General features: G+C 44.3%; 1 long non-coding RNA gene across 1 annotated transcript; it reads right to left on the bottom strand.

The window, feature by feature from the left end:
• Positions 1-2,516: 2,516 nt before the first annotated feature.
• On the bottom strand, positions 2,517-6,275 carry LOC149329988 (uncharacterized). Its single transcript, XR_016285488.1, has 3 exons — positions 6,076-6,275; positions 3,212-3,305; positions 2,517-2,604 (listed from the first exon to the last, which is right to left on the bottom strand). It is a non-coding gene; the product is annotated as an uncharacterized LOC149329988 (long non-coding RNA).
• Between the last annotated feature and the right edge of the window lie 430 nt (positions 6,276-6,705).

Raw genomic sequence — 6,705 nt, 5'->3', positions numbered from 1 at the left:
AGATCTGTGTCTGCATTTGTATTAGGAGTCCCCGGTAGTCTGGTTGTATGGTACCCTCATCTGTGTTTAGAGAGTGTTCTGCTAGCTCTTTGATTATCTCTTCAGTTGTACCCTCATATTTATGTATGAGTCTGTACAGTCGACTTTGTTGCACGGTACGTGTTTGTTCTGGGTCAAGCAGGTGTCTTAGAAGATGCCATATGTCTTCTTTTTTGCGAGCTGTCCATTGATGCTTTCACATATTCGGTTCCATTGTTGTGTTTGGAGTAAATGTATATTCCTCAATTTGCATCTCGATTCCAGTGATCTTTTTGCGGGGTCGCTTGTTGTGTTTTTGCTTCTTACAGAGTTTGTAAGGGCCTTTTTGTGCCTGCCACAGGTGTAAAAGTTTTGAGTCTGCATATCCGCTTTCTCAACTGGCACCACATCTCTAATGGAGCTGTCATCCTTATTCAGGCAGATAACCCATGCAGTCAAGGTTAGAGATTTCTCCTTTGGAGCTATTTTGTTGAGAAGTTCCCTGAACATGTCCCAATCCGTGGTTCATATTTCTTTAGCTTTGTTTTTGAGTTTTCTCGTGGGGAAGGTGATGCTATGGAGGAAGTAATCACTACCAAGATTTTTCCCGGTCTTACCCACTTTACGTCCTTGACGTTTTTAGAGAGGGATAAGTCAGGAGATGTGTCTACACATACACTGTTACCCATGCGTGTGTGGTCGCTCGCTTTGTTTAGCGTTGTGAGCCCCTAGTGATTGGATGATTTGCCACAGCAGATTCCCTTTCGGAGTTGCTTTGGTATCCCAGGTGGAAATTTGCAAGTGGGACCACTTAAAGTGGGTCATTGGACAGGAACCACTTGGCAAAGTGGGACCACTTGAGCAAATGGGACCACTTGAGCAAACGGTACCATTAAAAAAAATTTGAAATTTTAAGTAGAACCATGTAATTTGATATTTCAGATGATTCCAACTGGGTTTTGAAATTGGTTCCAATTGTGCCTTTGCATATTATTAAGGAGCAAAAGGAAAACTGATTTGTGAGGACTGCAGGGTGGCGTTGAGCTTGGTGCCAACATTTTCACAGGAGAATTGAAACTGAGAATCGCATATACTGTCATGGAAATCAAGACACATACACAAGCATACATCGCACAGAATAAAGACGTACTATAGTCAGACATTAATAACACTGCCTTGTGTGTACACATCCCCAGAACACTTTTTTCCTTCTATATATATATATATATACCCTCCTTGTGAGACTCTCATACTGGGGCCAGTGGTGCTTGCCTATTGAGCGCAGTTATTTCATATAATTTTGACCACAGTGATTGAGGAAATGAAGAATACAATTCAGTAGGTTAAACTGCTGACCTCTCTATTTAACAATCTCTTATAGTTCGGCCTTGTTTGTTTAATATGCAAATGTTCACATGGATCATGGTTGCGCGTGATGCCCAGCTGCGGCCACTTTTAGTCTGGTGGTCGCACTTTGAAAACCACTTGCTTTTGAATGGCACCACTTGAAAGCAAATGAGACCATTTGTGAAAACCACTTGCTTAAATGGCACCACTTGAAAGCAAGTGGGACCATTTGTAAAACCACTTGCTTTGAAGTCGCACCACTTGAACACAAGTAGGTCCATCTCAAATCCCACTTCATATTTTCACCTGGGATATCCCCAGCCTGACTGTTGAGAGTTGGTCTTCCACAATTATTAGTTAAGCTCTAGCAGCCAGCTTTATTGTGTTTATCAACAACTGTGGGAGTCCGGTGCCTTTGCTTCTGGGCGGATGAAAAGATTGGTGTCCCCTTTTTGCCTTGGTACTATCTCAAGTAGGGTGTGATCTTCTCCCGATTCGTTTATAAAATGTTGAATCGCGGTGATATTTCTATGCACGAGCGTGGCTGTGAAGGAGCCGGCTGCGTTACTAGTGTCATAATAGGGTGGCAGTATCCTGGAAGTGTAGCCCAGCCGCTAGCTTCTTGCAATCACGTCTGGGGTTGTAACAGACGGTGTTTGTGGGATATGGAGCTGCAAGTGGGCCCGATTACGGTGGAAACCGCTGCAGTTTCATTCCCAAATTTCAAATTTTTGCCGCAGGGCCATTCTGATATAAAACTAAAGCATTGCGCTAAATTGCCCTGGTAGCACAAAATGTTGCAGCAACATTGCAGCAATGTTTCACTGCAACGTTGCTACAACGTGGATAATGTCCTCTTGAAATCACATCCAGGTAACGTTAGCATGCAACATAACAACATTGCTGCCACGTTTCAACAATGTTGCTGCATCATTGCTGAAACGTTTAAGCAGCGTTATGTAATGTTTCAGGAAACATAAAACAACATTCCAGTAACATATAATATACGCACGCATGCTGCGTGCACACCTTGCAGATTGTGCTCCTGCCGTTCATAGCTTGACCAGCCAGCAGCTTGTAAGAACGGCAGTGCTTAAACAGACAAACAAATGTGCAGAGTGACTAGTAAGACTTTTTATTGCTCTCCGGAGCTTGACCTCGGAACTAATGAAGATATTTCTGGCCTGTAATCGGCAATGCTGCATCCTGCACGAGTCCCTGCTGAGTGTAGCCCAAGTTCTGCAAAGTAAAAAAAAAGTTGCACTTAAAGCTAGGAAATCTGATGCAGAATACCTGCAAGAACAAAAATGTTCTACTAGCTTTTGTATGCAATCACATATACCACAGACATGTTTTGACAGAAACATGCCATGAAGAGTGCGAAACATGGAACTTAGATGTTCTATGCAGTGCAGTGCTATGACTGCAGAGAAGTCATGGTAAAATGAATTTGTGTCCGCAACCAAAGCACGGTATAGCTGAGAGTCGGCACTGCAGATGGTTCATATGGACACCTTGTTCAGTTTGTTTTTGAACCTTCTGTTGTCCCAGGAGCGTATCTGTAAATAATACTGTGCATAAAAAGAGAAAAACATGAGCAGGGAGGGATATTCTATAGAATTACTAGTTCACAGTACCACCACGCAGCCACTGTCATAACTGTTCCACAGGTGCTGTCCAGACTAAGGTCTGCTGTCGGCCAAGTTGAATGTCACAGTATGTGCTGACAGTTGTGCTCATGAAGCACAATACACTCAAAAGGCATCTTGCACTTGCAGCAGCTGCATCTCTCCCCATATTTGACAAAGCACTGAGGTGAACGACTTATGCAGAAACAGTTTCTCACCTTTGCTTAATCCTTGATGGGGCATAGCATAGTCAATCAGCTCCATATGAGTGCACCTTCTCTGTGACTCTCGCAAACTTTTTCTTCGCTTCCACTGAAAAGTTCAAAACCAAGAATGCAGAAGGTTGTGTGATCAGCCATTGCAGCAAATGATATACAAAACCTATTCTACAATTACAGAGAATTGCGAGCCATGACAAATTTGGAAGAATTCAGTAGAAAGTTAGAAACGGACAAGTAATTAAATAACTTATTACTGGAATGTAATGGGTCTAAGGGCATTACACTTCATCTTTACTCTAAATTATTTTGATCTTTTTATTGCCATTTGTGCACATTCTTTGCCTGCATATGGAAAAGCAGACTAGTTGATAAAACTTCATTTGAGCCTTGAATTTAAGTCTCTAGGACCTAATCGTATGCAAAGAAAAATTCAGCACAGCAGTGGCTTTCAAGAAATGCAAACCGAGGCTTTCAGCTACTAGTGATGCTCTGAAAGTGACATGGCCAGATCAAAATGACCTCCGATACTGTTGACGCAAGGTTGTCGTGATCCACTTGTGACAGATATGTGTGGTCTCACTCAAGTATTTGAATATCTGTACTGAGTTTCTGCTGTTGTGCCAAGTGTCAGGGCCCATCACTTCGTCTTCTCGAGAGAAAAAAAAAGTGTCTATTTCCCCAGCGACCAGGAGAAATTTGTCCTAAAAATTTCAAAGCACTTGCCTCTGATTGGCTAGATAAAACCATGTGACAGTTTACCAAAATTGATCTTGATATTCTCACGGCCGTCTTTCAAGAGAGAGAGAACGCTCATGATCTACCTTCCATGCTAACGCAAATAGCAATTTTCATCAACAGAAACTTGACTGCTCATTGGGTTGCAAGTACTGCGAATAGGGAACAGAGCAATAGGAATTTAAGGCACCCTTTCGAGATAGTCCATGTGAGCCAAACCAGCAATCGTGGCGTGGAATGACAAAGACAATAGGTGAGGTGCGTTTCCGCTGTCAACGCAAAGAGTCATGGGAAAATCGTCTGCTAGCTACTTCCGGTTCCAAATTGCTCAACTGATTGCATGCATCGCCCTATTCAACGCGTAAGTTGACATCGTTTATGCGATAAATAACTCTTGGTACTAGTCACTGATTGCACTGAAGCATCGAAAGAGAAGCCCGTACTACATATCTGCATGACCTGAGTGCAGAAATGGACAATCTAGAGAGGTGAGAGTATTTTTTCATGGTTGATATATGCCGGCCGCCTTAGTCCACGTCTGTTGTGCATATGCGCTGAGGGTGATTTCGTGTGCGTTTCGACATGTTTAGCGCATAAGTCATTATACAGCCGTTTTTTGCCGCACTTTGGTAAACTGCAATCTGTGCAGCTGATTAGACGATGCTCGTATTTTCCTGACAGCGTGTAGAGCCGCCAGTGTGCTAGCAGACGACCCATATATGCCACTGTGCGAGGCACGCGTCTCAGCACATCACATGGTGCAGTAATAAATCGCCTTGTCGCCTTTTTGTTATTCCAGATGAAGTGCAGGCGGCATTTCATGTGAGAACACTCAGGAACACGCCGCAAAGGAGAGTAGAGGCGTTAGATTATATATGCCACGCTGTGTTGTACGGAGCTGCTTGAATAAAATGAAATGGCTTGCCCGCGTGTTGTGGAGCAGAAATATTTTATCGAGTACTTACTGCTTTCAGTGATCCGTTGGAAATACGTTGCATGAAGTCAAGGTCACCACGTTACTTACTTCAATCGCATGTGTGATTAGCCCTGCGCTGCGCAACGTACCATATTAGAGCTAAAAGTGTGTTAGGTACCAGGCTCCTTTCGTCACCCTAAAATCACAACTGCAGCAGGCTACAAGGCGAATCAACTTGCAGACTGCTCATGAGGCGAAGTTGAATTTCTCTTTCGATGCTTCAGTGCAATCAGTGACTAGTACCAAGAGTTATTTATCGCATAAACGATGTCAACTTACGCGGTGAATAGGGTGATGCATGCAATCAGTTGAGCAATTTGGAACCGGAAGTAGCTAGCAGACGATTTTCCCATGACTCTGCGTTGACGGCGGAAATGCACCTCACCTATAAAGACCAAAAAGAAAGAAACGAAGATGGGAAGCAAAACACATTATTAGCAGGTTGTTTGCGAGCTCGAGACTTGAGCCCGTCGCGCGACAAGAAGACCACAACGGCACTTCAGAGCACTTTTTGTCGCACTAGAACAATTTATTAGTAATTGCTTCCGCTTCCAGCTCTCTCCAGCTACACTGATATTTTAAGCTTTACACCTCGAACTTCTCAGTAGCGAATAAGAGCCGTCAAAAAATAGGGGAGTACTCTTAATTTGGATCTGTTCATTGGTTAAAGCCATATCAGTCCGGTACATCACACGTCAGCGGCCAAAATGAACTGTAACAAGTAACCAGTCAAGAAATTCTCCGGGCTACATGTGGAAAGGACACCGCCAGAATGCTTCAACCACAGTCTAAAAAATGCTACGGGGTTTAGACGTTTAGACTAAGCATCTTTCACCTCAGGCCTTTCCAAGGCATATCTGTCTGACGTTTCCGCTGTGTTGTCGGCTACGGTGCTGACCATGCTTGTGCGCAGCAGGCACACTCGCGTCGCGGTCGGCGCTCTTTAAGATTTCGGGCACACCACATTCAACGTTCCAAGACATTCACCCTTGTAGCATAGTGCCCTTCCGGATGCGAGACGGCACTGAGGCAAGGATTATCTTTTTCTTTATCTCAAGGTCGGCGTTTCCAAAGTAACAGTGCCGAGGGAGCCATCTGACTCACGCATGGAGCCATCTGAGCCATGCGTAAAACGCATAAGGGGACTTACTGTGTTTTTCGCCGATATTATGATGAGGCGCTTTCTTGCGTGCATCCGCCGTAGTGTTGCATCCTACAAAAATGATCTCGTGTCCCTCAGCCCACTTGGACCAGTCGTGACCGGTACAGCTGAGGTCAGTTGCTCGCAGACCGCCACGTTCGCGCTTCGTTGTTTCCGCTCGATGTCGGCGAGGATTGGCGCGATGCACTAATCGCTTGTTTCCACTTACACAAGCGACGAGCGACGCCGTCGCGCGAAGCAAAATACCCGTGTCGCTTGTCGTGTCGCTCGGATCTGCACTCACAGAAAATTTCGCTCGTCGCCCGGAAGTTGCCAATGCGATTAGCCAATAGCTAATCTGGTAGCGTGCACTTGCTTGGATGCACTTGGATGTACTTGCTTGGTTGTGCAGTCATTACTGCAGCCTTTGCTACTTTTCAAGAGCACTATGCATATTTTTAAGAGCTAGGCACCACATCATTTACAAATTTTGATAATTGGCACTTTGTGATCATACTGGTGGTTTACAACATGGACTTTAAGAGAGATTTTGAAACCCACATGATAATTCCAGTACATCAAACCTTCAGTTCTGTGCAATTCAGGGATACACTGCATGTGCTGGCTGAAATGTCACAC

Source organism: Amblyomma mixtum, chromosome 9, assembly GCF_055824585.1.
Source record: "Amblyomma mixtum isolate Tamu chromosome 9, ASM5582458v1, whole genome shotgun sequence".
Lineage (NCBI taxonomy): Eukaryota > Metazoa > Arthropoda > Arachnida > Ixodida > Ixodidae > Amblyomma > Amblyomma mixtum.
This window is presented reverse-complemented; position numbering and strand designations above follow the sequence as displayed.